General features: G+C 47.8%; 1 long non-coding RNA gene across 2 annotated transcripts; it reads left to right on the forward strand.

Annotated features, from left to right (window-relative positions):
• The first annotated feature begins 1,303 nt into the window (after window positions 1–1,303).
• On the forward strand, window positions 1,304–12,511 carry LOC106021753. Of its 2 annotated transcripts, XR_005870254.1 has the most exons (4): window positions 1,304–1,611; window positions 9,730–9,858; window positions 10,124–11,542; window positions 12,285–12,511. It is a non-coding gene; the product is annotated as an uncharacterized LOC106021753 (long non-coding RNA). The 2 variants fall into 2 exon arrangements; XR_001196927.3 differs by lacking the exon at window positions 10,124–11,542 and having other exon boundaries at window positions 1,322–1,611.
• Window positions 12,512–24,198: the final 11,687 nt, after the last annotated feature.

A 24,198-nucleotide genomic window follows, 5' to 3' on the forward strand; every position in this document is an offset into this window, starting at 1 on the left:
GCTTTGGAAGCTGTCCTGGAACTAGCTCTTGTAAACCAGGATGGTCTCAAACTCACAGAAATCTGCCAGCGCCTGCCTCCCGAGTGCTGGGACTAAAGGCATGGGCCACCACTGCTGAGCTTAATTATTATTATTAATTAGTAATTATTTTTAATATAAATGACTTCCTTGCTGGTGGTGCATGCCTCTGCCTCCCAGTACTAGGGAGGGAGGTAGAGGCAGGCAGATCTCTGTGAGTTTGATGCCAGCCTGGTCTACAGGGCGAGTCCCAGGATAACCAAGGTTACACAGAGAAACCCTTTCTTGGAAAATAAAAATCAAACGACTCAGCAATAAAGAGCACCTGTTACTCTCACAGGGGACCCTCACGATGACTACTGAAGGACTACATGACCAGCAACCATCTTTAACTACATTTCTAGAGGATCCAACACCCTCTTCTGGCCTTCATGGGAACTGCATGCATGTGGTGCACAGACCTGTGTATGCAAAACACCCACACATACATAAGATAAAAAATAATAAATAAAAATTTAAAGAGTCAAGGCTAACCTTGATTACAGAGTTTGAGGCCAACCTGGGCCACATGAGGCTTTGTCTCAAAAACAAACAAACAAACAAACAAAAAAGAAAACAGAAGAGAATAAGTTAGAAAAATAAACATTAAAAAGCAAATAAGCGCCCGGCGCAAGACCTTAATCCCAGCACTTGGGAGGCAGAGGCAGGCGAATCTCTGTGAGTTTGAGAGCAGCCTGGTTCTACAGAGTGAGTTCCAGGACAGCCAGGGCTGTTACACAGAGAAATCCTGTCTTGAAAAACAAAAACAAAAACAAACAAAAAGTAAATAAGCAAGCTGAGAATGATGACCCATTCGGTGATCTCAGTCTTTGAGAGGTAGAGGCAGGAGGATCACAAGTTCAAGGCCACCTTGGTCAACCTCAGACCCTGTTTCAAAGCAAGAAGAGGAAGAGGAGGAGGAGGAGGATGGAGGGAAAAGAGTAGAATTAATATATTTGTTCTTGGGCTGCTTATTTTTGTAAAAGACAAAGTCTAACTAATACAGGAGTTAAGAGAAGGGGGGAGACAGACTGACAAAGAGACATTAGAAATGTAAAGGGCACCTAGCCTTGCTGGCACACATCTGTAATCTCACAACTCCGAAGGGAGAGGCAGGAGAATTTCAAGTTCAAAGCCACACCGGGCTACACCAGAAGAGCCTGTTTCGAAATACAATAAAAATAAGAGGCATTGTGTTTGGGTCAGAAACTTCCCCTGTAGGCTCGCGTTAGGACCCGTGATGACCAGCCAGCAGTGCACTCTGGGAGACTGGGGCCCGCTGGCGGAAGCCGGGCACTTGGAGCAGTCCTCTGAGCTGTAGCCCCTGAGCCTTGCTGCTGCTCCCATTCCCTGTGCTTCCTGAGCTGCACGATGTGACAAGCTACTGCTGTCCCCGCACACTCCCACCTCAGCAGAGCCGTCTCCCCTGCCTTCCTAGACATCGCGGGGCTAAATATCTGGAACCAGAAAACCAAACAAACCTCCCATCTTCCAGGCGCTTCTGTCGGGGGTGCAGTCACACCAGGAGACAAGGAACAACACAAACACTAGCAGGTAAGAATGCTGACAAATTTTGAAACTTCATGAAATAGTTGTAGACACTGTAAAACAGACGTTTCTACATTGCAGAGAGCCCAAAATAGGAGATTAAAAAATCACCTCCCTCAGATGCTGCGTTGTGCTTCCTGGGCAAGAGGCCTCCCCACCAGCTTCACAAAGCCGCCTCTGTCTGGATTTCTCCTGGCAAACTTCACCCAGAACCTTCACCTTCTTCTTTTCCTTCTTCTTCCTCTTCTTCTTCTTCTTTTGGTTTTTCGAGACAGGGTTTCTCTGTATTGTTTTGGAGGCTGTCCTGGAACTCACTCTGTAGACCAGGCTGGCCTCGAACTCACAGAGATCCACCTGCCTCTGCCTCCCGAGTGCTGGGATTAAAGGCCTGCGACACCAAAGCCCAGCCTGTAGTACACACCTTTAATCCCAGCAGAGGCAGGTGGATCTCTGGGAGTTCGAGACCAGCCTGTTCTACAAGAGCTAGTTCCAGGACAGGGTCCAAAGCTACACAGAGAAACCCTGTCTGGAAAAACAAACAAAAATGAACAAGCCCCTCAAGCACTGCTGCATTTAGGGCATAGGCACCGCACAGGGCTTGCTATGGGATGGAAGCTGGCGTTCTCCAGTGGCTGCCCCCAGCAGTGGCTAAGTGCTCATGGGATTTGGATTGTGTGGCTCACGGCTGCTGGCTCACTCCATCTGTACACTCTCCTGATGAGTCACTTGTATAAAATAGAGTTCCCCACACCCTGCCAGCTTCTACACCAAGCCTGCCTCACATTCTTCATCCAGAAGAGCCAGTGTCCATCAGGAACCAACTGAAAACCCGACGCTCCCTCTCCTCCACCTCCACGCTCTTAAGCATCCAGGACTAATTAGTGTTTCCCCCACGAATCCATAGCCCAAGCAGTGCTCGCTCTGCTTTTAGCCCGGTCTGCATCATCGCCCTCCCCGCTAACAGACTGGAAGGACTTTAGCTGTGTGCTCTCAATTCCTCAGACCGCCATCTTTCTTTATGTTTCATAGTTTCAAGTCGTCCAGGCTTACCTTAAACTTCTGATCCTCTGTGTCCATCACCCAAGTGTTGGGATTACACGTGTGGGCCACCACGCCCCGTAGATAGAGGCGGTGCTGGGGACTGCATGCTAGGCAAACATTCTCCTACGGCTGACTCACCTCCTGAGCCCGAGACCTGTGCTCTTGGTGACCGTCTCTCAGGGTTCAGTGAGTACCGCGCCTGCTGTGTAAGCACAAGTCTCCGCTTCAGATCCTCAGCGCCCATGCAAATGCTGGACAAGGTGGTGCTGGCCCTTAACTCCAGGACTGGGGGTTGGGGTGAGGATAGATTCCCAGGGCTACCAAAAACTTCGAGCTCCAGCTTCAGTAAGAAATTCTGTTTAAAAAAAACAAAACAAAACAAAAACAAGAGCTGGGCAGTGGTGGTCCACACTTTTAATCCCAACAGAGGTAGAGTTAGGTATATCTCTGTGAGTTCGAGGCCAGCCTGGTCTACAAGAGCGAGTTCCAGGACAGACTCCAAAAAAGCCACAGAGAAACCCTGTCTCGAAAAACCCCCCAAAACAAACAAACAAACAAAAAAAACTGTTCTGGCCAGGCTGAGCTGCCACTCAAATCCAAACTGCAGCAGTCCCATCTTTCTAAAAGGACTGCGAGAGGAGGAGCTAGCAGTAGGTTGTGTGAGTTCGGGTCTTTTACAGCAGGACAGTGGCACAGCTCTATCTCCTTAGGCAGACACAGGCCGTTTTCCAGAAGAACAAGTCCTGCACATCCTCCCAATTTATGATTTATGAAGCTTTCCTTTGCCTCTCTGCCCCTCCCCTGCGGCCTCTTCAAACACCCTTGGCTCGGGAGGAACAGCCTCCTGCTCTTCCCCGCCCTCCCGCAGACCCCATTTGTGAGGCACAATGACAGAATCATGGCTTGGTTGCAAAGTCACGTCTTCCTTTTGCACCTGTGAGGACATACGAGGAACGTTCTGGGTTCATCTCTGTCTAGGGAAAGCAAGACCACAACATAGGAAGGGAAATCCTGCTTCACAGAGAGCCCCGTTGTCAAACCCTGAGACCTTGGAGATGCTCCGAAGCCCCCTCCGGTCCCCGCCAGAGCCTCCATCTGCCAGCCCATGCTCATTAATTAAGCTTTCTTTTTCTCAAGCCCCAGCACTCCAAACAAACACAGATAGGCTTTCCCACCCAGTAGCTCTCCGGCGTGTCATCTGGCCTTATGTATTTTTATTTCTATTTTTCATTGCAAATATCTAGTATCTTCACTACATTTACAGATGAAATAATAAATATTTATTTAGGCTAGCCTGGGATATTTACAATGAATGCTCCCTACACAGAGAGAGAGGTAAAAATGTACTGACTTACAAACAGATAGTAAATGAGCTTTTGAGTGTACCCGTCCTGGAGACTGTCTGTCACTTTGCTTTTAACCCCAAATGGATTTCTTGCCTGCTTATCTGCCTTCCTCTCCCCTTCCTTTGCGTCTTCCTTCCTTCCTTACTCCTGATTCTTGCCTTCATTCTTCTACACCCCGTGTCCCATCCGTCCTGCTCTTTTGGGCATGCGTGTGTTATGGGGAGGAGTGTGAGAGAGAATCCAGGGCCCCATGTATGAGAGGCAAGCTCTCTGCAACAGGCCTAGCCCTTCCTTCTCCTTCTCCTTCTCCTTCTTGGTTTTTTGAGACAGGGTTTCCCTGTGTAGCTTTGGAGGCTGTCCTGGAACTCACTCTTGTGGACCAGGCTGGTCTCTGCCCCCGAGTGCTGGGATTAAAGGCATGCGCCACCAACGCCGGGCTCCTTTCCCTTCTTATTTTGAGATAGGATCTTGATAAATTGACCAGAGAAGACTTGAACTCCCTCTGTTCAGTTAACTTGTGATCCTCCTGTCTCAGGCTCTCAGATAGCGTGAGTTACAGGCTGCATCGCCAAGTCTGGCTGATCCTGCTTCTCGTAATGTATCCCACTACTGTCTGAGAACATCCCCCCTCATCCCACTGAGTCTGTGAAGTCCGTGTTGTTGGCCCTCCCACAGGTACCCAGAGCCAGCAGGTCAAAGGAGATCATTTGCCTTTTCCTTTTTTTTCCCCTCTCTTTTCCTTCTTCTTCCCCCCCCCCCCTTCTTCCTGTTTTGAGACGTGATCTCACGTAGCCCAGGCTTTCTCCACTTCCCAAGTGTTGGGATCGCACGCACATGCTAACACGTCTGTCTGATATCACACTTTCCTGGTCCTCATTGAGCCACCCAGAGCCAGTGGAACTCAGCTAACTTACTGGGAACATGTGTCCCTGAAGGGCTCTAACAGGCCTGAGCATGGCACACAAACGCATTGCCCTTCTCCCCCTTTCGATCTGCCTGGCTAGAGCTGTTAGATGACATTCCTAAAGCTGTCCCCAAGGTCTAGTCCCTCATTTGGCCTCCTCCTCCTCCTGAGGCTGACTGCTAAGGTCCAGCTACCAAAGTATTGAAGTTCAGCAATCAAAAGCCCCCTTTTGATCACCCTAGTTAACATGCCCAGTCAAAATAAGCAGCTCCTAATGCAGGGTCTCCTCTTTCCCTTTGTAAACTGCCAAGTCTCTTTCCTCTAAATCCAAAAGCAGTCCTCTGTCCCCCAGGGACAAATATCCCACCCCCTTCCTTGTTCCTTTTCCCTTCCTTCTCTCTTTCTACCTCTGTCTGCAGCTCTTATCCCTGCCCTTTTCCCCTCTGGGACAAATAAATCTCCTTTGTGCTGAGAATTTGATCTTGGTGTGTCCTGGGCCAACCTTCCTTTCAGATCCCCTTTCCTTAGAGGAGATAAGACTTGAATATGAAACATCCCTTCTGGCTCACAAGCTGACTACTTGGTCCCTAGCCTGTGGCACTGTTTTAGGAGGTGCCAGAAAACTGAAGAGCAGCATTTTAGCTGGAGGAAGTGGGTCATTCCTTTGTAGGGGGGGGCATGTCCTGGCCCCTTCTCAACACTGTCTGCTTCCTGTCTGTCATGGGGTGAGCAGCTCTCCTAACACAGGCTCACGTCATAATGGTGCTGTGCCCAAGCATTCATGGATGGAACCCTCTGAACCTGTGAGCCCAAACAAGTCACTCCTCCTTGGAGTTGCCGTCTTAGGCGCTTTGGTCCCCGTTATGGAATAGTACCGCACGGCAGCCATCTTGCTTTGAGAGAGGTGAACTGGGAAAATGGGTGGGACCTGAAGCTTTCTTGACCTCTTGATCAAACTGCTCCTGAAGATGTGCCGGCTCCTAAGTTTTCTGCTCTGTCAATCACTGTCATTTGGGTTGGGTTTTCTGTTGCTTGCAACTGAAAGAATCCTCCAGTTTTCTGTCTCTAATACCCACATACTCCTACACGAGGGAGTCCCCCAGCCAACTCAGCATGGGTCCCCGATACTGATTTTACAGCGTTTCCTCCTTTTCTGTGGAAGATGAGTGCTGTGCACACATCTCGCTGAAGAGAAAGGAACTGTTTTGAAATAGTCTGAGCTCTAGCTTCCTCTGTGCCTCCGAATAGACGTGTCACATATGTTCCTAAGGTTCTAGCAGACACTCTGGCTGTCAACTGGCTTCCATCCTGAAACCCAGACAGTTCTTCTGCTGGGAAACAAAGCCAGCCTCAAACTGAACCATGGAGTCTGGGAGGTCAGGCCAAGAACATCAGGTCTGTGGACTCCACCCTGCCTTCAAAAGCAGACAAATGGAGGAACAGTGAGCCTGGCTGGCAAGGTGGGGGTCAAAGGGCTGGACCCAGGGATCAGCTGGATCTGGGCCCCATTTTCGTTTCCTGGTGGCAAACTCCTAGGTCTCCTGAGCCTCAGTTTTCTCCTATGTCAAATGGGGGCGGGGAGCAGGACCCCACCTCATAAAGCACTTTGTGGGGACTGAATGATAGTCTTAGGGTTCCCGCTGCTGTGATAAAACACCATTGCCAAGAGCAAGGTGGGAAAGAAAGGGTTTATTTCATTTGTAGTCCATCATCCAAGGAAGTCAGGGCAGGATCCTGGAGGCAGGAATGGAAACAGAGGCCATGGAAGATGCTGCTTACTGACTTGCTTTTTCTGGCTTGCTCAGTCTGCTTTCTTTCTTTCTTTCTTTTATTTTTTAAGACAGGGTTTCTCTGTAGCTTTGGAGCCTGTCCTAGAGCTCACTCTGTAGACCAGGCTGTCCTTGAGCTCACAGAGATCTGCCTGCCAAATGCTGAGATTAAAGACATCACCACCTGGCTTCAGTCTGCTTTCTTTCTTTAATTAATTAATTAATTAATTAATTAATTAATTAATTTTTGGTTTTTTGAGACAGGGTTTCTCTGTGGCTTTGGAGGTTGTCCTGGAACTTGCTTGGTAGTCCAGGCTGGTCTCGAACTTACAGAGATCCCCCTGCCTCTGCCTCCCGAGTGCTGGGATTAAAGGCGTGCGCCACCAACGTCCGGCTTCAGTCTGCTTTCTTACAGCACCCAGGGCTACCAGTCCAGGTTTGGTTCCCAGCGCTCACATGGTGGCTCTCAACCACCTACAACTCCAGTTTCTGACACCTTCTTCTGGTGTCCTTGGGCACCGTACACATGTGGTGCACTTACATAGATGTAGTCAAAATACACACACACATTAAAAAAAAAAAAGCTGTGTGCAGCTTTATCAGAGCTGTTGGACGCAGTGGGAAAGAGCTGCTGGAAGCTTTCTGGGCTTGCTTCCGGTCAGATTTGCCCCAAGGACACTGAGAGACCCTGCCATAAGGGAATCCAACAGGGAGTAATAGTGCAGAACCCCTGATGTCCTCTTCTGGTTTCTGTACATATTCACAGGTGAAGGCCAGCTGCCACACACGTGTACAAACACCACACAGAAAGAGACACACACCTACACAGACACACAGAGGCACACATAGACACACACACCTACACAGACACACAGAGGTATACACACACACACACACACACACACTGTGGTGATGGTTTGAGGGAGAATGGCTCTCAGAGGCTCCTATGTTTGAAGACTTGGTCCCTAGTTGTTAGACTGTTTGGGAAGGATTAGGAGGTGTGGCCTTGGTGGAAGAGGTGTGTTGCTGGGAGCGGGCTTTGATGTTCAAAAGACTCAAGCCTTTGGAGCTAGTGCTCTCCACCTACTGCTCACGGCTTAAGACGCGAGCGCACAGCTGTTCCTGCTGCAAGACTTTGCCCTTTGGAACGCTAAGCCCAAGTAAACACAGTCTTTGTATACGTTGCCTTGACCATGGCTCTTTATTAAAGCTATAGAAAATTCACTAACATGATGGGTGTGGGGGTGCACGCCTTTGATCCCAGCACTCAGGAGGCAGAGGCAGTCAGATCTCTGTGAGATCAAGGTCAGCCGGAACTACAAAGTATAAGTTCCAGGACAGCAAGGGCTACACAGAGAAACCCTGTCTCAAAACAAAACAAACAAACAAAAACCACAAAACAATTAGCTAACATACACAGAGAAACAAACATTCATGTAAATAAAATGAACGGCCTTCTCTTTCAGTGGAACTGGTTGGAAAAGTCAGCCAGGAAGCAGCCATTCTGAGTGGGAAGCCACGAACAACCTTCAGAACCTTCGCTAAGCTCCCTGTCAAGTGGGCAGGTGGAAACCCACCTCTGAGACCTGTGTGTGGTGCAAGGGACTCAGAGGCAGCTGCCTGCTACGTTGCTGCAAGTGCACTAAGTGCTGAGAGCACCTCACGTATGGCCCTGGGCTGGCTATGCAAGGGACAGTCCACGGTTCTGTTAGCAGGAGGGAAGCTGCTAACTCGTATGTGCACGAAGTTAGTGTGTTGCTTAGGTGGGGATTTTACTTATGGTGAGAGAAGAGGAAGAGGAAACAGAAACAAGGAAGAAAAGATCCTGGGAAAACAGCAATGCTATGGAGGAAGAAAGACACAGAGTCACCTTGCCTTGAGTTCTGTAAGCACACACTGCTACTCTCCGGGAACTGTGGGACCCAATCGGAAATCTCTGGCACTGGCTTGAAAAGAGCTGGGTTCGAGCCTGCACCTCTTAGGGTTCCAGAGACCCCCTTTAATTTTAGCCAAGACATTTTCCGAATTATTTTGTATTATCACAACAAAATACTGAAGGCTGGGTACCTTTTAAAGAAAAGAGGTTTGCCTTATGTGGTGGTACATCTCTATAATCCCAGCAATTCAGAGGGACAGAGAGGAGGGTTGCTCTAGGTTTCAGCCTAGTCTGGGTTGCAAAGAGAGTTCCAGGCATGTGGCAAGACTGTCATGACATGATGGATGGCACCATAGGTAAACAGCATAGAGAGATTGCACGGCATAATGAGAAGGCAGAGCACAGTGAGGGCTAGCTCTTCTCCTCCTTCCTCCTCCTCACCTTCCTCTTCCTCCTCCTCTTCACAGGGTCCCACTGTGTAGCCCTGGCTGGCCTATAACTTGCTATGTAACCCAGGCTAGCCTCAAACTCACAGATCCATCTGCCTCTGCCTCCCATGTGCTAGGATTAAAAGTGTGTGCCACCAACGCCCGGCTCCTATTTTATTCTTAATTAACTAATTAATTAATGTGTGTGTGTGTGTATGCACTCCCACATGCATGCACTCATGGGTAAGTCATAGCACACATGGAAGTCACAGGACAACTTTTGGAAGCGTGCGCTCTTCAGTTGGTTCTGCCATCTTGCTTCTGAGGACAGTCCCTCTTTTTGTATCCACGACTCCCCCATCTCACTTTAGGAATGTTGTGATTACAGATGCATGCCCACACATGCAGCTTAAAAACAAAAAACAAAAGAAAAAAGAAAAAAAGACCTTTGGGTTCCAGGGACTGAGCTCAAGGTGTCAGGCTCGTGTTTTACCTGGCGAGCCATCTATCAGGCCCCACCCACCTGAAGTCTCACTACACTGAGACCACGCTTCCAGCACATAAACCACTGGAGGACAACCCCATGAAACCACGGCAGGTGTCTTCTTACTTGTGTGACGGGGGCAAGTTCCGGCTCCTCTGAGTTCCGTGTCATTTTGTAAAATGCAGCCATATTAACATACCTCTTTTGAAAAATTATTTAACTTTTGGAGATTATAATATAATTATGTTATTTTTTTCTTTCCTTTGCTGTGTCTAGACTCTCCCGTATTCTCCTCCCGAACACTCATCTCTTTTATGAACTGGACTTGGGGACTAAATGAAACGTGCGCTGTGGAAACACGCTAAATGCTGCCTAGATGTCCTTATGAGCTATGGAGCCTTCACAGTCAGTGTTTTTTATTTTTTGTTTTTTGTTTTTACGAGACAGGGTTTCTCTGTATTGTTTTGGAGGCTGTCGGTCCAGCCTGGCCTCGAACTCACAGAGATCCGCCTGCCTCTGCCTCCCAAGTGCTGCGGTTAAAGGCGTGCGCCACCAATGCCCTGCCGTATTCAAAGTTTTGGGTGCTGCCTTTTCATAGGAGATATTAAATACCTTGAGTGGTGTGTGTGTGTGTGTGTGTTCATATGCATGTGTGTATCTGTGTGTGTAGGCCAGAGGTCCACTTGGATGTCTCCCCGAGTCACTCTTCCATCATCATCATCACCATCGAGGGGTCTTGCTATGAATTATTGTCTGGGGACTGAGGAGACAGCTCGGAGGTTAAGCACACTGACTGCTCTTCCAGAGGACTCCAGTTCAATTCCCAGCAACCACATGGTGGCTGACAACCACCTATAATGAGATCTGGTGCCCCCTTCTGGAGTGCATGCCGACAAGGAGGGAGAGCACCATGCAGGCAGAACACTGTATATGTAATTAATAAATATGTCTTTAAAAAAAAGTTTGAAACGCTGCCCCCATCTCCAGATGTTTCTGTGGGTGACCAAGGTTCTCCTGCGACTGACCAGCACTGGGAGATTAACTGTCTCCCGGAATTGGAATGTGGTGCTCTGTCCTGACCATCGGTGTGCAACTTCTAGGTCCGATTTCTAGAATTCTCTGTTCTGCAGAAGGCTCCCAGCATGGAGCTTCCGCAGCTCTAGGGCCTTGCTGACTTGACAGGCTCTCTGGAACATCAGGTGGGGGAGCTCAGAATCCTTGAGAAATCAATCCTTGGGGGTGAGGAGTGTCTCAGGTCTCAGAGGCCTTATGAACACGAGCCCTGTCCTTTGTGAAGCCGTAGGCTGATACACAACAGGCTGTAATTAATATCATGGAGACTCTTGAAAGACATCCCACTGCTCTAATAAAAAATGAAAACCCATTGGGCCCAGTGCCCAGAGCCTGCAGACTCAGCCAGGCCAGAAGTCTCCAGCAGAGGGTGCTCACGGGGACCTGCTCCCCCATCGCCAGGCAAGGCTGGCATGCCAATCACCCATCGGGAGACCGCAGCCCTATCCAGCTGGTCTCACTCAGCCAGAGCAGAGCAGCGCAGATGGCAGAGACCTGCTGCCTCGGGGTGTGAGTCATTCAGAGCTGTGGGAATGCCGGGAGATGGGGCATGGACTTCGGAAGCTAATTTCCTTTGACCACTGACAGGTTCTTGTATTTGTTACCGATCTTGCTGACTGGGTTGAGGGCATAGGTCCAGCCACTCCTTCCTCACACACCGAGGGAAACACTCCCGGGGTCACCGATTCTGCTCAGGGAACTGCCATGACTTCCTGTGGACTTCACATGGCCGTCTTTGCCTGGTGTCAAGGCCTGCACTCTGTGCCAGTGCTTGCTACAAGCAGCGCGGGGTGTCGCCATTCTGGCTGCTGCAAATAGCCTTCCACGTCCTCTTCCCCGGAAGATGTAGGGGGCTGCTGCTCCAAGGGCTGCAGGGGAGGACGCAGGTGACCACACACTGATTACGCACCTGGCACGCAACAGCCTTTCCTTCTGCTGGCCTTGAATTTGATTATTTTGCAGAGGATGATCTGGAACTCCTGATCCTTCTATCTCCACCCTCAAGTCCCAAGAACTGGTGGGTCTACAGACATGGGTCATCACAGTCATTTCTTGTTTGTTTTATAAAGTTACATTACGTTAAAATTTATGTGTATGGATGTTTTGCCGCATGTTTGTCTGTGTACCGTGCGAATGCTTCATAACCCATGGAGGCCAGAGGACGACATCAGAGTCTCTGGAACGGGAGTTATAGAAGGTTGTGAGCAGCCCTGTGGGTGCTGGGAATTGAATCAGGGTAAGAGCAGTTCTCTTGACGGCTGAGCCAAATTTGCAGCAGCTTTCTTTAATAATGTAGGCATTTACAGCTACCTACTTCTTTCATTTTGTAAGTTTTGTTGTATTTTGTTTCTATTCGTCACAAGATAGTTTCAAATTTCCCTTGTGATTTCTCCTTTCACCCTTTGGTTAAGAGTCTGTTGGCAGCTGGGTGCTGGTGGCGCACGCTTTTAATCCCAGCACTCAGGAGGCAGAGGCAGGTGGATCTCTGTGAGTTCGAGGCCAGGCTGGTCTACAGAACGAGTTCCAGGACATCCACCAAAACAATACAGAAAAACAGACAAACAAACAAACAAGTCTGTTGGCTAGGGGCTGGAGAGATGGCTCAGTGAGTAAGTGCGTGGGTTTCAGAGCCGGGGGAAGAGCATCTGTGTACACAGGCTCATAAGCCTTTAGCATTGTTCTTTAAAATTCTGTTGTTTATTTTCTCCAGTTGGTGGGTTTTTGTTTCCCTTCTGATGTTGATCTCTGATTTTCCACAGTTACTGAAACAGACACTTTCTACGGTTTCAATGTGGAGGGTCTATTCTGGAGAACGTTCTACATGCCCTTGGGAAGAACGTATATCCTACTGTCCTGGAATACATATAATCTCCAGTTGGTCCACAGTGCTGATAAAATCCCATATTTCCTCATTGATCTTCTGTCTGGTTGTTCTATTTCTTTCCTCTAAAAAATTTATACTATGTATTAAAAGGTAATACATTCACATGGTTCAGAATTTTAAAAGTCCATTTCTGACTCCCAGCCCTCATTTTTCTTCTGTAAAGACACCTAGTGTTAATAGTTTCATGGCTATTCTTGAAGTGCTTCAAACAAAATATAAACTTAAGTTTTTCATACACTTCAAAAATTCCTGTGTTTAGTTTATGTGTACAGGTGTTTTGTCTGCATCTGTGCACTATGTGAATGCAATGACCGTGGAGGCCAGAAGAGGGTGCTAGATCCCATGGACTGGAGTTAGAGATGGTTGTGAGCTGCCATGTGGGTGCTGGAAATCGAACCTGGATCCCCTGAAAAAACAGCCAGTGCTCTTAACAGCTGAGCCATTTCTCCAGTCCTTCATTTATTAAGAAAAACGAAACAAAGCGCGTGTGTGTGTGTGTGTGTGTGTGTGTGTGTGTGTGTGTGTAATGGGCTTTTCTAGTGTAGCCCAGGCTGACTTGAATTTGAGATATTTCTTCCTGACCCTCCTGAGTGGCTGGGATCCAAGTATGCCCCAACACATCTGAAAAATCTGTGTCTGTCTGTCTGTCTGTCTGTCTGTCTGTCTGTCTGTCTGTCTGTCCCTCTCTCCCCCCTTCTCCTCTCCGTCCATGTCTCCCTCCTTCCCTTCCTGGCTCTCTTGCTCTCTTCTTGCTGTACATCCCAGCTGGCGTCAGACTTGGTAGGTGGATCTGGCTGCATTATGCCCTGGAGGGCTGGGATTTATAGGCATGTTTCACCATTCCTGGTCTCACAACACGAATCTGTAAGCCCTTTTTCAGAGGTGTGTGTGTGTGTGTGTGTGTGTGTGTGTGTGTGTGGTGTGTTGTGAGTGCGAAGGTAAGGGCCTGTGCCTGTGGAGGCCAGAGGTCAACATGGGTGTCTTCCTCAATCATCTTTAATGTTATTTTCTGAGACAGGGTCTCTCATTGCAGTCAGAGCTGAGGTTGCAGGTGAAGGCTGCTGTGGCCTAGCTTTTTCCATGGTGTTGGGATGGCAGTTTGTAAAGGTCCTCCCAGGCTCGTGCAGCAAACATTTCCTAGCTGAACCTTTGCCCCAGCTCTCCCAGAGGGTTTACATTTGGGAGCAGGAGAAGTATTGGAAAACTGCACTCAGTCAGTCTCTCTGATGACCCAGATACTCCAGCGTTTGAGAATGTGTGTGTGCTATGTAATCCCAGCTTCAGGAGGTTTAGGCAGGTAGATCGCAAGGTCAAGATCTACAGAGTGGGGCCGGGCATTGGTGGCGCACACCTTTAATCCCAGCACTCGGGAGGCAGAGACAGGCGGATCTTTGTGAGTTCGAGACCAGCCTGGTCTACAAGAGCTAGTTCCAGGACAGCCTCCAAAGCCACAGAGAAACCCTGTCTCGAAAAACCAAAAAAAAAAAAAAATCTACAGAGTAAGTTCAAGGTCAGCCTTGGTGATATAGAGACACTGTCTCAAAAAATATTGCTATGTGGTGACTCACACATATAATCCCAGCACTTGGGAGGCAGAGGCAGGAGGATCTCTACAAGTTCAGAGAAGCCAGGGAGGCACATCTAGACCTTTTCTCCATAAGAAACAAAACCAAACAAATATCATAAAAAGAAAGTCGAGGAGCTCAGTGGTTAAGAGCACTGACTTCTCCTGCAGAGAGCCCAAGTTCAAGTCCTAGCACCCATATCGGGCAGCTCCCAGCCCAGTATATCTCCAGCTCCAAGGGTCAAACGGCCTCACAGTTTCCTCAGGCATCAGCATGTACGTGGCACACACGTAGCCACACACGTATAGGCACATAAACAAGAATGACAAAAGCAGGGCTGGAGACGTGGCTGGGTGTTTAAAAGCATACACTGCTCTTGCAGAGAGCCTGAGTCCAGGTCCCAGCATCTACGTCAGGCAGCTCCAAGTCCATTGTGGTCATGGGAAAGAAACTGGCTCCCAAAGAGAGTGGCACTATTAGGAGGTGTGGCCTTGCTGGAGGAAGTGTGTCACTGTGAGGGCGGGCTTTGAGGTCTCTTTTGCTCAAGCTTCCCTCAGTGTGACAGTCAGGCAATTTCCTGTTGCCTCTGAGCCAAGATTTAGGACTCAGCTCCAGCACAAAGTCTGCCTGCGCTTCAACATGCTCCCACCATGATGACAATTGACTGAACCTCTGAAGCTGTAAGCTGCCACCCCAATAAATGTTTCTTTATAAGAGTTGCCATGGTCATGGTGTCTCTTCACAGCAATAAAAAAACTGCAATTAAGCCGTGGCTCTATATACCCGGACAGTGGTGGCGCATGCCTTTAATCCTGGCACTCAGGAGGCAGGCGCAGGTGGATCTCAGTGAGTTCGAGGCCAGCCTGATCTACAGAGCGAGTTCCAGGACAGCCTTCAAAGCTACAGAGAAACCCTGTCTCTAAAACAAACAAATAAACAAAAGACACAGCTCCAGCCCACTAGGCCTCTGCATATTTGTATTTTGGAGGGCCAGAGGCATGAGCCCGGTTCCGGGTCTTGTGAAACATTAAATGGGTCTGTATCCACACTGAAGCGGCTCCTGATCCCCAACCATGAAAAAGTCCTGGTGCCACTACTGCTGGACAACCATGTTTCATTTGTTTCTTAGAGTTTCATGTAGCTTAGGCTGACCTCTAACTCAGTTTGTAGCAGAGGATGATCTTGAATTTCTAATCCTCTTGCCTTCACCTCCCCAGTGCTGGGGTTACTGACATGGGTCACGCGCCCAGTTTATGAGATTCTGAGAACTGGATCCAGGGCGCCATGCATGCTAGGCAAGCGCTCTAGCAATTTAACTGCACCCCCGTCCCATTTGTTGTTTTGAGACAAGATCTCATATTAGCTTAGCTTGGCCTTGAATTCAGGCCATGGCTGGTCTGGAACAGCACACACTGCATTAAGCAAATAGTTGACTAAGTATTAGTTGTGATTAAATCATTTTAATTAAAAATATTTTTGGAGTCAAACTTTTTTTTTTGAGAGACGGTTTCGATTTGTAGCCTAAGTTGGTTTCAGACTTGTGACCTTCCTCCTCCACCTCCCAAGTTCTGGGTCTAGAGGAAAACAGATTATGTATTACTGTGCCCTTCTTGGAGTCAATCTTTCTGTTGTTGGGACTTGAACTCAGGGCCCGTGTGTTCTAGGTGAATGGCCTACTGCTAAACTACATGCTCAGCCCTCTTTTTATTTTAATTTATTTTTCCCTCGAGGCAGGGTTTCTCTGTGTAGCTTTGTATACCAGGCTGGCCTTGAACTCACAGAGATCTGCCTGTCTCGGCCTTCTGAGTGCTGGGATTAAAGGCGTGCGCCACCACTGCCCGGCTCTCAGTCCTCTTTTTACTAATTATTTTGAGACAGGGTCTCACTGTTTCCCAGGCTAGACTTGAACTCACCAGTAGTCGAGTCAGTCCTTGAACTTGCAATCCTGCTGCCTCCACTTGCTATGGAGTTAATATATTTCTGTTCCTGTTGTCTGTTTCTAAGGTTGCCATTATTTTGCTTGGCTTGGCACTATGGCACACTGCCTGGTGGGTGACGCAGCGTGAGGCACGCCAGGGGCACTGGGTGACCGTTCTAGGGAGTCTCTGACTCGGCAGGCGGTTTTCTGAGGCCATCATGGTCTCCGCCTTAGAGCTTTCTGCATCTGGGAGCTTTGTATTTCAGGTCAGCTACCGTTTGCAGAGCACCTCATCCCTGCCAGACGTCGTCCATCCTCAGAAACGCTGCAAGAGCAGCTGCAAGGGTGGCTCAGTGCTTAATAGCACTGCTGTCCTTCCAAATGATCAAGTTTGAGTCCCGGTGCCCACACCACGTGACTCACAAACAACTGATGGGCACAGTGGTCTGTACTCCTCTAGTCCCTGTGCCTGGGCGGTGGAGGAGGCAGGAGAATCACAAGTTTAGACACCACACACTCTCATACACACACACACACACACACACACACACACACACACACACAGAGACACACACAGAGAGAGAGAAAGAGAGAGAGAGAGAGAAAGAGAGAGAGAGAGAGAAAGAGAAATACATTTTTACAAAGGTGCTATGAGAGGATGTACTATCCTTAATGGAAACTAGGAGGACACGTGCACATCCATGCAGTTTGATGTCTTTACTGACAGTGAAATTGTCTAGCATCGTCTGGCAGCTGCCACTCAAAGTGTGATCCCTGATCCTGCAGCAGCTGGGAGGGGATGCTAGCTAGAAAGTCCAGTCTTGGGTCTTGTTAGAGCTACTGGATTGGAATCTGCATTTCATAAGATTGTTAACAGTTATGTGCATGTGACTTTGAGAAACATAACCCTTGTCCCCAAATACCAGGAAGATGTAACTGATACAGCTAGTCCTGGGCTAAAAGCAGTTATACTCCCCCAGACAAGGTGTCTTTGTATAGCTCTGTAGACCATGCGGGCCTCAAACCCACAGAGATCCGCCTGCCCTTGTTTGCCCAGTCTGGGATTAAAACCGTTTGCTGTCAGGCTTAAGATAACCCTTTTCCCACAGACCCCCTGCCCTCCTGAGCAAGTCATCCTGGTTGTCATGGGATCAGCAGGTGGCAGTCTGTGGCAGTGAAGAGCTTGTCTTCATGCGAGGTCAGAGCCCTGACACAGCTGGAATTCTGAGTTTCTGTGCCACACCTGTGGCCAAGGAGCCGTTGACTGTCGTCACTTCCCTATGTGATAAGCCAATCCTTTTGCCAGGCATTTTGAAAACATTATTGATTTGTGCAATAATATCTCTACTTGGTGAGAAGGAAGCTGAGGCTCTGGTGGTAGGCCACCCATCCAGGCCTTCCAGGGGTCTGGACTGAAGGTCTAAACTGAGAATGCCCAGTTACAGATCTGAGAAGGGCTTGAACACGTGACAGCCCTGGCTCTCCGTCTGAGTTGCTCGCCGGTAAGCCCCGTGGAAGGGCTCACCAGATGTCTGCCTACAATGGAGTCTTTCCAGTGTTTTAGTCACTATGACAAAATACCAGGCAAGAGCAACTTTAGAAAGGAAGAGTTTAATTTGTCTCCCGGTGTGAGGGTACAGTTCACCATGGCAGGGGAGGCGTGACGGCAAGAGTTTAAAGCCACAGGTCACATGACATCCGTCAGGAAGCAGCTGACTTTCTTGTCTATATTAAGTCACCACAGAATGTGTGGAATGAAGTGGGAATGATTCCACCCACATTTAGGATGGTCTTCCAACCTCAAAGAGCCCAGTCTAAAGAATCCTGCATGGACAGGTCCAGAGGCATGACTCCTAGATGACTCCATCAAGATGACGATCGGTATTAGCACAGGCTGTTGACTTTAGTGTCTTAGTATCTATTTTAGTAGACCAAGTCATTCTAGTTCAGATCTCTCCATTTTTTCCTTTCTAAATGGCTTCATTTTTTTCCATCATTTACCCTTTCAAAACTTGTAAGCCTTCTGATTTTCACTCATTTTTTTCCTCTTTTGAGGCCCCCACATTTAGGGTGGAGATTCTCAACTCAACTCAGTTAACCCAGTCTAGAAACTCCCTCATTGACATGTCCAGGGGTGTGCTTCCACGGTGAACTCTGATGCTGTCAAGTTGACAGTCAATGCTACCCATCACACAGGACCTCACCCCTGGCTGGCTTCGTGCTTGTGGTCTCCTGAGTCAGCCTCCTGGTGCTGGAATCCTAGGATATACCACCTAGCTGCACTCAGGTCTTCGATGATAATTAGATCACACCCTCTTCTGTGTCTACACCACACGGGGAGTATCTTCCAGCACCTGTCTCAAGTGATGTCCCCTCCAAGCCCGGCTGCCTGAAATCGACCCCTAGTGCCTACATGGTAAAAAGAGAGAACCATCTCCAGAAATCTGATCTCTGACCTCCACACACGTAAATGTAAAAATGAAACCCTCTTTTGACTGTCCCAATTTCCTATCAGTTTTATTTAACGTATGTATTTAGAAGTGAGGTCTTTCTATAAGCCCTGACTAGCATATTACACACAGTCTATCCCAGGTTGACTGAAACTTGCAGCAACCCTTTTGTCTGAGCTCCCCAAGAGCTGGTATTACAATCATGACCCACCAGGCCTAGCTTCTAGTTTCGTTTTAGTTTTACACTTACGTATTTAGGCATGGGGCTGGGGGGGGGGGCAGGGATCTACCATGGCATGCATGTGAAGGTCAGAGGTTAACTTCCTGGCGATGGTTCTCTCTTTTCACCATGTAGGTCCCAGGGGTCCTGGTTTCAATGTCCACATCATCACAACTGAGCTCGACGGTCACAAGGCCATTCGTTTCTCCACGTTTCTGGCATGTCTCCTGGTGTCAAAGGATGAGTAGACAGTCCCTGTGGCAGTGACACTGCAGCCTTGTGAGCCGCAGCATGCCGCACGGCTGGGGTAGGATGGTGTGGCTCAGCCAGCCTGCCTCTGTCTGCCAGTGTCTGAATCAGGAGACCGGCATGGAGACTGGGTTGGAGCCCAGACAGCGGCTGTGCCAGGAGTCTGGCTAGTCCTACAGGAAGGGACCTGGCGGACGATCAGCAGATCCAGGTGGGATAAGTGACGGTCTCACTTGCCGGGAAGCAGTCTGGGAGCTTCTGGAACCAGGACCTCCAGGGAGGGAAGAGGCAGGGAGATCAACTAAGCAGAACACAAACTTCCTTCTGCTCCTCCCTTCTAGGAGTGAGTCTGGGGGAGGAGGAGCTCACCTCTACCTGCGGTTGGGAATGTGGGTTTTGTTGTCAGATTGTCCTGAACCAGGAAGACGAATCTACTCCAGTGGTTCTCAACCTGTGGGTTGCAACCCCTTGTGGTGGTGGTGGGGTGGTCCAATGGCCCTTTCACAGGGGTTGCATATCAGATATTTACATTATAATGCATAATAGTAACAAAATTACTGTTATGAAGTAGCAACGAAAATAATTTTATGGTTGGGGGCCACCACAACACAAGGAACTGTATTAAGGGGTGGCAGCCTTAGGAAGGTGAGAACCACTGATCTACTCATTAACATTTAGGGCTTTGGGATCTAGGAAGAGAGTTTAGCAATTAAGATTTCTTACTGCTTGTTCTAGGAACCTGAGTTCAATTCCCAGAACCCACACCAGGCAGCGCACAAAACCTGTAACTCCAGCTCCAAAACATCCAACCCTTTCTTCTGGCCTTCATTGGCAACTGCAACATGTAGCATACATAGACTCATGCAGGCACATGACACACACACACACACACACACACACACACACACACACACAGACACACACGCACACACACACACACACAGAAACACACACAGAAACACACACAGAAACACACACACACACCAAGATAAGTCTCTTAAAAAGCACTCTCCTGTCTCTCTGTATTTACTTCATTTTATTTTTAGTTTTTCAAGAGAGGGTTTCTCTGTGTAACAGCTCTGGCTGTCCTGGAACTCATGCTGTAGACCAAGCTGGCATTGAACTCACAGAGATCCGGCTACCTCTGCATCCCAAGTGCTGGGATTAAAGGTGAGTGCCACCACTGCCCGGCTTCTGTGTTTATTATTTAATAAAAAGTCCAAAGTTGGGGGCTGGAGAGATGCCTCAGAGGTTAGGAGCACTGACTGCTCTTCCAGAGGTCCTGAGTTCAATTCCCAGCAACCACATGGTGGCTCACAACCATCTGTAATGAGATCTGGTGCCCTATTCTGGCATGAAGATATGAATGCAGGCAGACTACTGTATAAATAAATAAATACTGTATAAATAAATAAATCTTTAAAAAAAGTCCAAAGTATTAGGGATGGGACTCAGGGACGCAGATATGGTAGACAAGGGCTCTACCACTAAGCAATGTCCTTAGGCCTTTTTATTTTGAGGAGGGTCTCAATAAGTTACCTAGGCAGGCCTTGAACTTTGGTTTCTCTTTTCCTAGCCTCCTAGTGTTGAAATTACAAGGGTTGACTTGTGTTTTATTTGTTGAGGCAGGGCCTTTCTCTACATATCCCAGGCTAGCCAAGGATGGCCTTGAACTCCTGATTCTCCCGTCTCCACCTCTCACAAACTGAAATTACAGAGGAGTGCCATCACACTTCCTGTGTTACTTTTTTTTTTTTTTTTTTTTTGGTTTTTTCAAGACAGGGTTTCTCTGTGGCTTTGACTATCCTGGAACTAGCTCTTGTAGACCAGTCTGGTCTCAAACTCACAGAGATCCTCCTGCCTCTGCCTCCCAAGTGCTGGGATTAAAGGCGTGCGCCACCAACGCCGGGCCCTGTGTTCCTTTTTAAACTTTCTTTTTCTTTTTTGTTTTTGACAGGATGGGACCTTGCCTGGCCTAGGCCTCACTGTTGGACCAGGCTGGGCTGGAATTTGCACCTCTTTCCGGGATTACAGACTTGCACCACCACGCCCGGTTGCTCTGTCTTTTAAAACTAGACAAAGCTGCAGTGAGCATGGCCCATTGCCCCTTCCTAACTCATCATCTCCTTCCGATTCTCCAGTGACATTTTCTCTAGCATTCAGGCATTCTGCAGTTCCTAACTTGCCCCTACATAGTATTGTGACCCTTACTGTTTACATATGACGGATGTCCTGGTACACAGCATGTTTACACTGTCCTGTCCTCCAGACTTTCCCTTCGTCCTCGACATTTTTGGAATAGGCTTAGCAAGGACTCTGCGCCAAGATTATGGAACTATCTTTCCCCCCAAAATACTCATGTTTGTACTTCAGAAAGTAAGTAGTAATTTTTTTGTTAGTGTTTATTTAGCATCTGGTATGAGGTAGGGCTCAGCTCCATCTTCTAGTTTGTTAGGTGGCAGAGCCAACGGAATGCATTGAACTGCCCATCTTTTCCCCATTGATCCAAAAATCCCACCTTTATCACACATCAAATTCTTATACCTATTGAATCTCTTTCTCAGTTTTTCTATTCTGTTTTATCGATCTGTTGGTTTATTCCCCAGTCAATACCACAAAATGACTTTATTTCTTATTAGAAAAGCAATAAAGACTTATTACAGAAAGATCAGAAAACACACAGACACACAAAAAAACCAAGCTCAAACTGCTTGTGATTGCATCCCAGAGATAACTACCATTTCACTGTGGCGTACATCACTCCAGACTCCCTACTTTATATAAAGGTGCATGGATAAATATGTATTATAAAGCAAAATCAAAACCACACCACATGTGTACTTTGACAAACTTTTTTCATTTCATGATACTTTAAGTGCACTTCTCCTTGTTAATCAATAGTTTTCTTTTGTTTATATTGTCTTTATCGTTACTGCTATTTTTTTCAGGGCTGGAAGTGGAGCTCGGGGCATTATGTATGCTGGGCAGGTGCTCTTCCACTGAGCGGTAGTTCTTCTTGGGGCTTTTAAGTGATAAAATACAAGATGTATTCTTATATCTATATTTATCTATATAGAGAAAGATGCAAAGCAGCCTGTTTGCTTTCATGATTTATTAAAAAGTGATGCGGATAATTCACTTTTGACCCCTACGCTGACATAGGTGCACACTGCTACCTCTTTTCTTGTTTTTCTTTTGGAGTTTTACTACCTAAGCTTTTATTTTTATTTTAATATTTTGGTTTTTCAAGTCAGGATTAAAGGTGCGCATCACCAACTCCTGACTAAGCTTTTATTTATTTATTTGTTTGTTTGTTTGTTTGTTTTTTGAGACAGTGTTTCTCTGTGTAACAGCCCAGGCTGTCCTGGAACTCACTCTGTAGACCAGGTTGGCTTCGAACTCACAGAGCTGGGATCAAAGGCATGTGCCGCCACCACCTGGCCAAGCTTTTATTTTTTAAATGCTAGTTTGGTATTTTCTCTTTGTGCTTATTAGTTTGGTTTTCATTGTTTTAAAACATTTTTAGGCCCACAGAGGTCAGAGAAGGTGTCAGATGAGGGGGGGTGTCCTTCTACACATATGATTCTCTTATTGGTTGATGTATAAAACACCGATTGGTCAGTAGCCAGGCAGAAAGTATAGGTGGGGCTATGAGCCGAGGAGAATGCTGGGGAGAGGACACAGAGAAAGGGAGATGCCATGCAGTCGCTGAAGGAATAACATGCTGCAGCACTCTCCGGTAAGATAAGACCACATGGAAATACTTAGATTAATAGTTATGGGTTAATAATTAAGAGAGAGCTAGCCAATGAAAAGCCTAAGCCATCGGCCAAACAGTTTGTAAATAATATAAGTGTGTGTTTATTTGGGGCAAAGTGGTGGTGGGACCAGGTGGAACAGAGACTCAGTCGACAGTCAGATGACTAGAACTGGAAGTATACATGGTTGTGGGACCAGGGGGAACAGAGACTCAGTCGACAGTCAGATGACTAGAACTGGAAGTATACATGGTTGTGGGAAGCCGCTTGATGCTGAACACAGTCCACATGTCGACAGAAAGTACCGGTTAGGGCTGAAATGGAGCCAAGATGGTAGACTGCTTCTAGTCCATGAAACCCTGGCTTCACTTCCGAGCACCTCATAAAACCAGGCAGGAGGATACATGAGACTCTGCCTCAAATTATTACAAAGGGCAATTTGCAGTTTAGTGTAATGTGGGAACACCAGACCTTGAGCAGAGACCCACTTCCCCTTCTGCCTGGGAGTAGGCAGCTGTAAGACAATGTTTACTAAAAACGTGTTTACTAAAAACAATACAATGCCTGGGGGCATTAAGTTCCTGGAAAAGGCCTGCCCACAGAAACCACCCTGACCTCGACCTTGTCCAAAGACTAACCACCTCTTCTGCCACGCCCAGATCAGTTTTTGGTGTCAGAGCAGAACCAGCCAGGGGAGAGGAGAGAGCAGAAGCTTCTCTGGTGGGAGCTTTTCTTAGGAAGTTTTCTTGAACCTTTTTGGGGCCTGCTTAAAGTTTTCTTTACATCGTTGAACAAGTCTCTGTGTTGTCAATCCCCGACACCCTCCACACGTTCTCGGACACAGGCCGCGCAGCAGACACGACAGTGTAACGGCCCATGCCCACAAAAGGAGGTGGAGGCAGGAGCATCAGGAGTTCAAGACCAGTTTCAGCTACATGGGAAGTCTAATGCCAGCCTGCACTATATGTCACACAAAAGGCAAACACTAAAACGCAGCAGCAACAACCTAGATTCAAACCATAACAGTGTACGAGGGTGCATATTTCTGTGGGTTTTTGTTTTGTTTTGTTTTAGTTTTTCAAGACAAGGTTTGTGTAGCTTTGGAGCCTGTCCTGGCACTCGCTCTGTAGACCAGGCTGGCCTTGAACGCAGAGATCCGCCTGCCTCTGCTTCACGAGTGCTGGGATTAAAGGCGTGCGCCACTAATGCCCAGCAATTTCTGTGGATCTTGTATCAGGAGAGGAAGAAACACTCGGGTTTTGTATGTGTTCAGCTATCATAGATGCCAAAATAGCTTCCCAAAATGGTTGTAAAGTCCCACCAGTGGTGTATGAATTCTAGGTGTGTTAAAACCTTATATAAATTCTGGATACGGGGGTTGGAGAGATGACTCAGTGGTCAAGAACACTGACTGCTCCTGCAGAGGATCTAGACAGAGGCTCACAGCAGTCTAACTAACTCCTGCAGAGGATCTAGACAGAGGCTCACAGCAGTCTAACTAACTCCTGCAGAGGATCTAGACAGAGGCTCACAACAGTCTAACTCCGGCTCTGCTGGCCTCTGTGGACACCAGGCACACAGGTACCACAAAACACGCATGGATTTTTTTCACTATTCTTATTTGTGTGT

The sequence above is a fragment of the Mesocricetus auratus genome, unplaced genomic scaffold (assembly GCF_017639785.1).
Source record: "Mesocricetus auratus isolate SY011 unplaced genomic scaffold, BCM_Maur_2.0 Super-Scaffold_4256, whole genome shotgun sequence".
NCBI classification, from domain to species: Eukaryota; Metazoa; Chordata; class Mammalia; order Rodentia; family Cricetidae; genus Mesocricetus; species Mesocricetus auratus.